This window comes from Carlito syrichta, unplaced genomic scaffold (assembly GCF_000164805.1).
Source record: "Carlito syrichta isolate Samal-C Ts95f unplaced genomic scaffold, Tarsius_syrichta-2.0.1 Scaffold314869, whole genome shotgun sequence".
NCBI lineage: Eukaryota > Metazoa > Chordata > Mammalia > Primates > Tarsiidae > Carlito > Carlito syrichta.
In genome coordinates, this window is record NW_007258965.1 from 137,084 (window position 1) to 144,518 (window position 7,435).

The window sequence follows — 7,435 nt, forward strand, 5'->3', positions numbered from 1 at the left end:
GTTGGGGTGTGGGGTTTGCCAGCGAGGTGCAGGCCGAGGTCAGGGCTGGGGAGAAAGGCAGCGTCATGGGGAGAGGTGATGTTTAGAGCCTGGGGCCGGATGAGGTCACCTGAGGGGGCGGGTGTGACCGCAGAGCCCGGCAGGTGAGGGGCGCGGTGAGGATGATGAAGAGTCAGGAATGTCTGTCTCTGTCTCTCTCTGGCCCTGTCTCTGTCTCTTTCCCTGTCTCTGTCTTTCTGACCCAAATCTCTCTCTCTCTCTCTGGTTCTCTCAGACCCCATCTCTGCCATTCTCTGGTCCTGTCATCTCCCTCTTTCTCTGACCTTGATTTTCTTCTGACCCTGGACCCCTCTTCCTCTGCCTCTCCCTGGCCATCTGTCACCCTGTCTGTGGCTCTGTGCCCTGTCTCTCTCCCCCTCTCTCTGTCCCTCTCTCCTTGTGTGCTTTCTCTCTTCTCGCTCTCCATCTTTGTTTCTCTCTGTCTCCCTGTCTCTGTGTCTCCATCTCTGTGTCCTTGTCTCTGCCTCCACTGTCTCACCGTCGACAGTTCTTTTCAGTGGCGTCTCGTCTTTTAACCCTGTCTCCGTCCTGTGTGGGGACCGGCAGCTCTGACCAAGGGGACAGAGAAGGCCAAGAAGGAAGGGCTCGGACCTCACAGCTGCCAGATGTGACTCAGGTTGCAGGGGTGGGAGGCCAGGGGTGGGGGCGGTGCTGGGGGATGGGGCCCAGGAGGCTGATGGAGGAGGGGGTGTAGGGGAGGCCCCCCTCTGTCCTCTGTCCTGTGGCCTCACCTGTGTCCTGTCCTGCCCCAGGTTGTGAAGAGATGACCCTAAGTTTATCTGAGGGTGGGTGCGCCCAGGACGGAGTTGAGGGGGGCGTCACACTGTGGGGATGCGCTGGGAGTCTGGTGGTGGGAATGGGTCAGAATCCAGGCTGGGGTGAGAGGGCAGATGGAGAGAGGCGGAGACAAGGAGAGACAGAGATGAGCAGAAAGACCAGGACCGGCTAGGCATGGTGGCTCAAACCTGTAATCCTAGCACTTTGGGAGGCTAAGTCGAAAGGATTGCCTGAGCCCAGGAGTTTGAGACCAGCCTGGGCAACATGGTGAGACCTCATCTCTACAATAAATCAAAAAATTAGCCGGAGTGGTGCATGTGCCTGTAGTTCCAGTTGCTTGGAAGATTGAGGTGGGAGGATCACTTGAGTCCAGCAGGTCAAGGCTGCAGTGGCCGTGAGTGTGCTACTGCACCACAGCCTGGGCAGCAGAGTGAGACTCTGATTCAAAAAAAAAAAAAAGACTGGGACTTGGAGGAGACATGGAGTCACAGAAGGATGCAGAGACACACAGAGAGCTGGAGGCAGAGACAGAGAGATATACACAGAGACAGAGAAACAAGCACGTAGAAAGATAGAGGCAGAGATAGATACAGAATGACAAAGAAGAAAAGATCCAGAGAAAGAGAAGAAATAAAACCAAAGAGAGACAGAGACACAGAGAGACAAAAGACCTAGAGAGACAGGGAGATACAAGGAGATAGAGAGGATCAGAGAAACAGAAATGGAAACAAACACACAGAGAGAGACAGAGTCAAGAGACAAAGAGATGCATTGGGTCACAGAGGGAGGCAAGGGACAGAGACACACAAGTGGAGTGAGACAAGAGAGACCTTGACAGAGGCAGAGACAGAACGACAGAGGCAGAGACAGAACAATACAGATAGATAATATTGAGCGCTCCAGGAGTCATTTTAAAAGAGAGACAAAAGGCGCAGTTTTGACCAGGTGCAGTGGCTCGCGCCTATAATCCCAGCTCTTTGGGAGGCCAAGGCGGGAGGATTGCTTGAGCCCTTCCTTCTTGGTCTGCTCTTCTGGAGTTCAAGACCCAACTGAACACAGCAAGACCAGCTTTCTCTTCTCAACTTGACCCACCCTGACTGTCCTTCTCAGTAAATGTCACCCCATTCCCAAGAGCTTGACTGAAACCCCAGGTCTCCCCTTAGGTCTCCTCTCAGTTGCTGCAGCCCATAAGGGAGTCCTTGGGGTTGCACCCCCAAACACAGTGCAAGTCCAGCCGGGTCTCCTGGCCCCATCCAGAACCCCACTGGACTTTCTGCTTCTGTGCTTGCCCCTTAGTCTCTTCCCCAGGGATGTGGCGCCAGCCCTGCCCACCTGCCTCTCTTTCCTCCAGGCCACCCTGTGGTCTGTTCCATGTACCTCTGATACTTTTCCTTCACTCTTCCTACTTTGCCTCAGTTCAAATGTTATTTCTTCAGAGAGTCCTTCCCTGAGCCCTCCCCTGTCAAATTCAGTGTCTCCATTCTCCTCTTTATTTTTTTTTCCTTTGGAGAACATCTACCTGCTTCTTCTGAACCCTTGGTACAATGTATACACTTGTGATAGTTTGTGTGTTTATTTTTCTTTCTTCTTTTTTTTTGAATTGGGGTCTCACTGTGTTGCCCAGGCTGGAGTGCAGTGGCACGATCATGGCCACTGCAGCCTTGACTTGCTGGGCTCAGATGATTCTTCTGCCTCAGCCTCCTGAGTAGTTGGAAATTCAGGCACATGCCACCCCACCCAGATTTTTTTTATTATTATTTCTTGTAGAGACAAGGCCTCGCCACATTGTCCAGGCTGGTCTTGAACCCCTGGGCCCAGGCAATCCTCCCGCCTTCACCTCCCAAAGTGCTGGGACTATAGCTGTGAGCCACCGCACCTGGCCTGTGTGTTTATTTTTTTAACAACTACTTCCCTCACTAGTGTGGGAGCTTCTTGGGGACAGGACTTATGTCTGTTATGTTCATTAATGAAAACTGAGGACTAAACTCTGGCCTTTTTTTTTTTTTTTTTTTTTGACTCACTCTGCTGCCCAGGCTGGAGTTCAGTGGCACAGTTACTCCTGCAACCTCCAATTCCTGAGCTCAAGCAATCCTCCAGTGTCAGTCTCTCGAATAGCTGGGACTATAGGCACTCGCCACCATGCCTGGCTAATTTTTTATTTTTTGTAGAGACCAGGTCTCACTATGTTGCCTAGGCTAGTCTCAAATTCCTGGGCTCAAGCAATCCTTCCACCTTGGGCTCCCAAAGTGCTGGGATCACAGGCATAAGCCACCGTGCTCAGGCGACCTTTGTTCTTTCTTTACCATGCCAAATTCCCAAGGGGCCTGGGGAGATGGACTTTTTTTTTTTTTATTGGAGTCTCACTCTGTCACCCAGGCTGGAGTGCAGTGTCACCCATGCTCACGGCCACCGCAGCCTCGACCTGCTGGGCTCAGGCGATCCTTCTGCCTCAGCCTTCCAAGTAGCCAGAACTACAGGCGTGTGCTACCAGACCTGGCTAGTTTTTTTATTTATTGTAGAGATGAGGTCTTGTCAAGTTGCCCAGGTTGTTCTCGAACCCACGGGCTCAGACAATCCCCTCACCTTGGCCTTCCAAAATGCTAGGATTTCAGGCTTGAGCCACCACGCCTGGCTGGAGATGGATTTTTTAATTGACTTTATACAATGTTTACTCTTCAACCTGACTCCGAAATAACAGATAAAAAAGGAAAATCAAAGTGATTTATGGCCCTGTAAAGCTGTCTTTCGGGGACTCTGGGCACCCCCTCTTAAAAAAAATATTCTTCAGCCTTATCTACTTTATTTTCACAACATACTATGTATATATGAGCAGGCATTTATATAAATGTTAATAGAGATGAAAAGTTGATTTTTTTTCTTTTAAAAATGTGGGGTACAATGCAGGGTTAGGTATACAAACATTGATTATGCAGGTACCCTTGTTGATGAGGTGTGCCCCTACCTCTCCAGCAGTTTCCCTCAACTGCATCTGGGCACCGTTTAAGACACTCCCCTATTCTCTCTTAAGTCTGCCTCCAGTTATGAAACTCCAGCTACAGATCAAGAAACCTGGCTCCCTTATAGTTTCTCAAGCTGCCCACCTTCTTACTGCTTTCAGAACTCCTTTGGTCAGGGGTCTCCAACCTTCTTGGCATCAGGGACCAGTTTTGTGGAGGACAATTTTTCCCTGGATGATGGGGGTGTGTGTGTGTGTGCAGTCAAACCTCACTGCTAACGTTAATCTGTATTTTGCAGCCACTCCCCAGCACTAGCATCACCACCTCAGCTCCACCTCAGACCATCAGGCATTAGATTCTCATAAGGAGCATGCAACCTACATCCCTTGCATGCACAGTTCACAATAGGCTTTACGCTCCCATGAGTATCTCATGCCCCTGCTGATCTGACAGGAGGTGGAGTTTGGGCAGTTATGTAAGCGGTAGGGAGTGGCTGTAAATACAGATGAAGCTTTGCTCACTGGTCCGCTGCTCACCTCCTGCTGGGCGGCCTGGTTCCTAACAGGTTCATGACCCAGGGCTTGAGGACCCCTGCCTTAGATAACTCTGGCAGAAGCACTAAAAGGTATCCACATGGACGAGTTAAAAAAATGGTTTTGATCAGTGGAGAGGTGGTTTGATAGATGTATTGCATCAAACGGAGAGGACTCTGAAGGTGACTGAAATTTACACATGTAAGAATAAACACAGCTGGACTTGGTGGCTCAACCTGTAATCCCAGCACTTTGGGAGGCCGAGGCCAGAGGATTGCCTGAGCTGGCAGGTTCGCGACCAGCCCGGGTGACTTGGTGAGAACTCGTCTCTACAATAAATGAAAAATTAGCCTGGTGTGGTAGTGCACGCCAGTCCAGCTACTTGGAAAACTGAGGCACATTTTTTTTAGTCGGAGTGTCATTCTGTCACCCAGGCTGGAGTGCAGTGGCACATTCATGGCCATCACAACTTTGACCTGCGGGACTCAGGTGATCAAGTAGCTGGAACTACAGGCGTGAACCACCATGCCCAGCTAGTTTGTGTGTGTGTGTGTGTGTGTGTGTGTGTGTGTGTGTCTGTGTGTGTGTGTGTGTGTGTGTGATTTATTGTACAGACAAGGTCTCACCAAGTTGCCCAGGCTGGTCTTGAACTCCCAGGCTTGGGCAATCTTCTTGCCTCGGCCTCCCAAAGTACTGGGATTACAGGCTGAGCCACTGCACCAATACACAATTTTTTATAAATAAATTCCATTTTGGGGGTCCCCCTCATAACTACAGAGCAGGAGAGAATTGGGAACAAAGTGAGGGATGTGGCCCAAAAGTCAGAAAGACACCGAAAGGGAGACACACATCTGAGGAACTAGAGATAATAATAGTAATTCTAAAAATTAACAAAAGCTCTAGCATTTATATATTCCCTAGTCTGTCTAGGAGTCATGGTAATGACTTTATCTATATTGACTAGTTTTAATCTTCCAAAATAACCCCATGGGATATGCAACGTTAGGCCCAACTTTATGAAAGAGGAAATGGAGGCACAGAGAGGTTAACCTCCTTGCCCAAGATCACACAGCAAAGTAGCCGTGAATCCAGGCTACCTGGTCCTGGAGCCCATGTCTTGAGCTCTCTGTTAGTGTCACCTCTCTCCTGAATGTCTGGAAACAGAAGCTGAAGTCATGGGATAGGCGGGCCATCCTGAAGGGACACAGGTCATGAAGACTCACATGGGCCCACCATCCCTCCCCTGAGATGTCTGCTCTCATCTCCACCTGCAGTTGAGGTGTGGCCTGGGCCAGAGAAGCCTGGAACACTGCTGGGGAGGGAGGTTATGAGGCCACAGACAGGCCGCCCCCACCCAGAAAGCCTCTTCTTACTGTATACCTGGGAGAATGAGCCCCTTCTCCCTCCAACACCTGGAAGGCTGGCTGAGCTAAAAAACAAAACAAAACAAAACAAAAACCGGGCTCGATGTCTCAGCCAGTAATCCCAGCACCTTGGGAGGCTGAGGCAAGTGGATTGCCTGAGCCCACAGGTTTGAGAACAGCCTGGGCAACTTGCTGAGACCTCGTCTCTACAATAAATAAAAAAAAATAGCCAGGCATAGTAGCATGTATCTGTAGTTCCAGCTACTTGTAAGACTGAGGCGGAAGGATTTCCGGAGCCCAGCAGGTCGAGGCTGCAGTGGCCAGGAGTGTGCCACTGCACTCCAGCCTGAGCAACGGAGTGAGACTAGAAAAAAAAAAAAAGAGTCATAAGTGTCCTGGACAGTGCAGATGCTCCCCTAAGTTCCCAAGGCAGCCCTGCTGAGGTACCCAGTGTCCCCTAAATTTTCTGTTTATTTTGCCCCCCAGGAGTGCCCTCTCAGCTGTAAAAAGAGCTCTAGAAATAGCAGATCTTTGGTCTGAACTGATCTGCAATAGCTCCCAACTGTTAGAGAGATCCTTGAACCTGTAAACCTCATCCCCAAACTCCTAATCTCACCCACAGTAGAGGTAAAGGCCTCACCTTGGCCCCACAGCCTGGCATTTTCCATCCCATGCCTTTCCCCCTGCCTTCATCTTTCATCTCCACTTCCTCACTCCCTCAGCCACATTGGCTTCCTTGTTGCTCTTTAAATACGTGAAGCATGATCCGGCCTCAGGACTTTTGCACTTCTTCTGCCCAGAATGCCCTTTGCACAGATGTATATAACCAGGCTACCATTTAACCATGGTGGGCACGCGTTCCCCGGACCTCCTGGGTACTGGTGTCACGGGCCTACGGTCACTCACATTTGGTTCAGAATAAACCACCTTAAATATTTTAGAGTTTGGCCTCTTTTGTCCTCACCCTTCTCAGTGTTCAGATGTTCACTTGCTGTAGGACCACACACGTTCGGTGACAACATGAGCACACTGTGGAAATGGCCCTCAGCGCAGGGGCTTGGAGTCTGGGGAGGGGGTCCTGGGGGTGACCAACCTGGGATGTCCCCTTTCCCTCAGGCTCCGTCCCGGGCACGCAGGTCTGGCTGAGGCCGTGGGCGAAGTGTTCTCCGTACCTGCTGACCACATCTCACCGCTGTGCACAGTGAATGAATGTTCTCCTGCAACCTTCCTTGTAGCAATCGGCCCTCCAGGGCTGGTTCAGACCAGATCGGGCACGCCAAGGCCCATGCCCATAACGTTTAGTTACTTTTAGTTTACCTCTGGTTCGTTATAACACTAAAAATCCCACCCCTGGAGAGAATTCACAGGCATGCTGTGCACACGAGACGCATGTATGAGTGCCTTCCCACATTGCACCTGCGCACTGGAAACCCCACCCTTTTCAGGCTCAACCCTGCTCTCTGCCCTGTGTAAGATGCTGTAGGACCCTTGTGCCTTTTGCAGTCGGGAGCGTTTTCTTCCTGTCCAGCTGACCGCTCCTAGACCATCTTCCCTGTACGTTCCCAAAGAAAGCCCATGTCTCGTCCCTTGTCTCTGGGTCATTTCCACGGTGCCTTCCCTTCTGGGGTCTTTGAGAGTCCAGCAAGACACTTCATTCCTTAGCTTGTGGCTCCTCCTCTGTTTTTTTTTTTTTTTTTTTTTGAGTTGGTGTCTCACTCTGTCGCCCAGACTGGAGTGCAGTGGC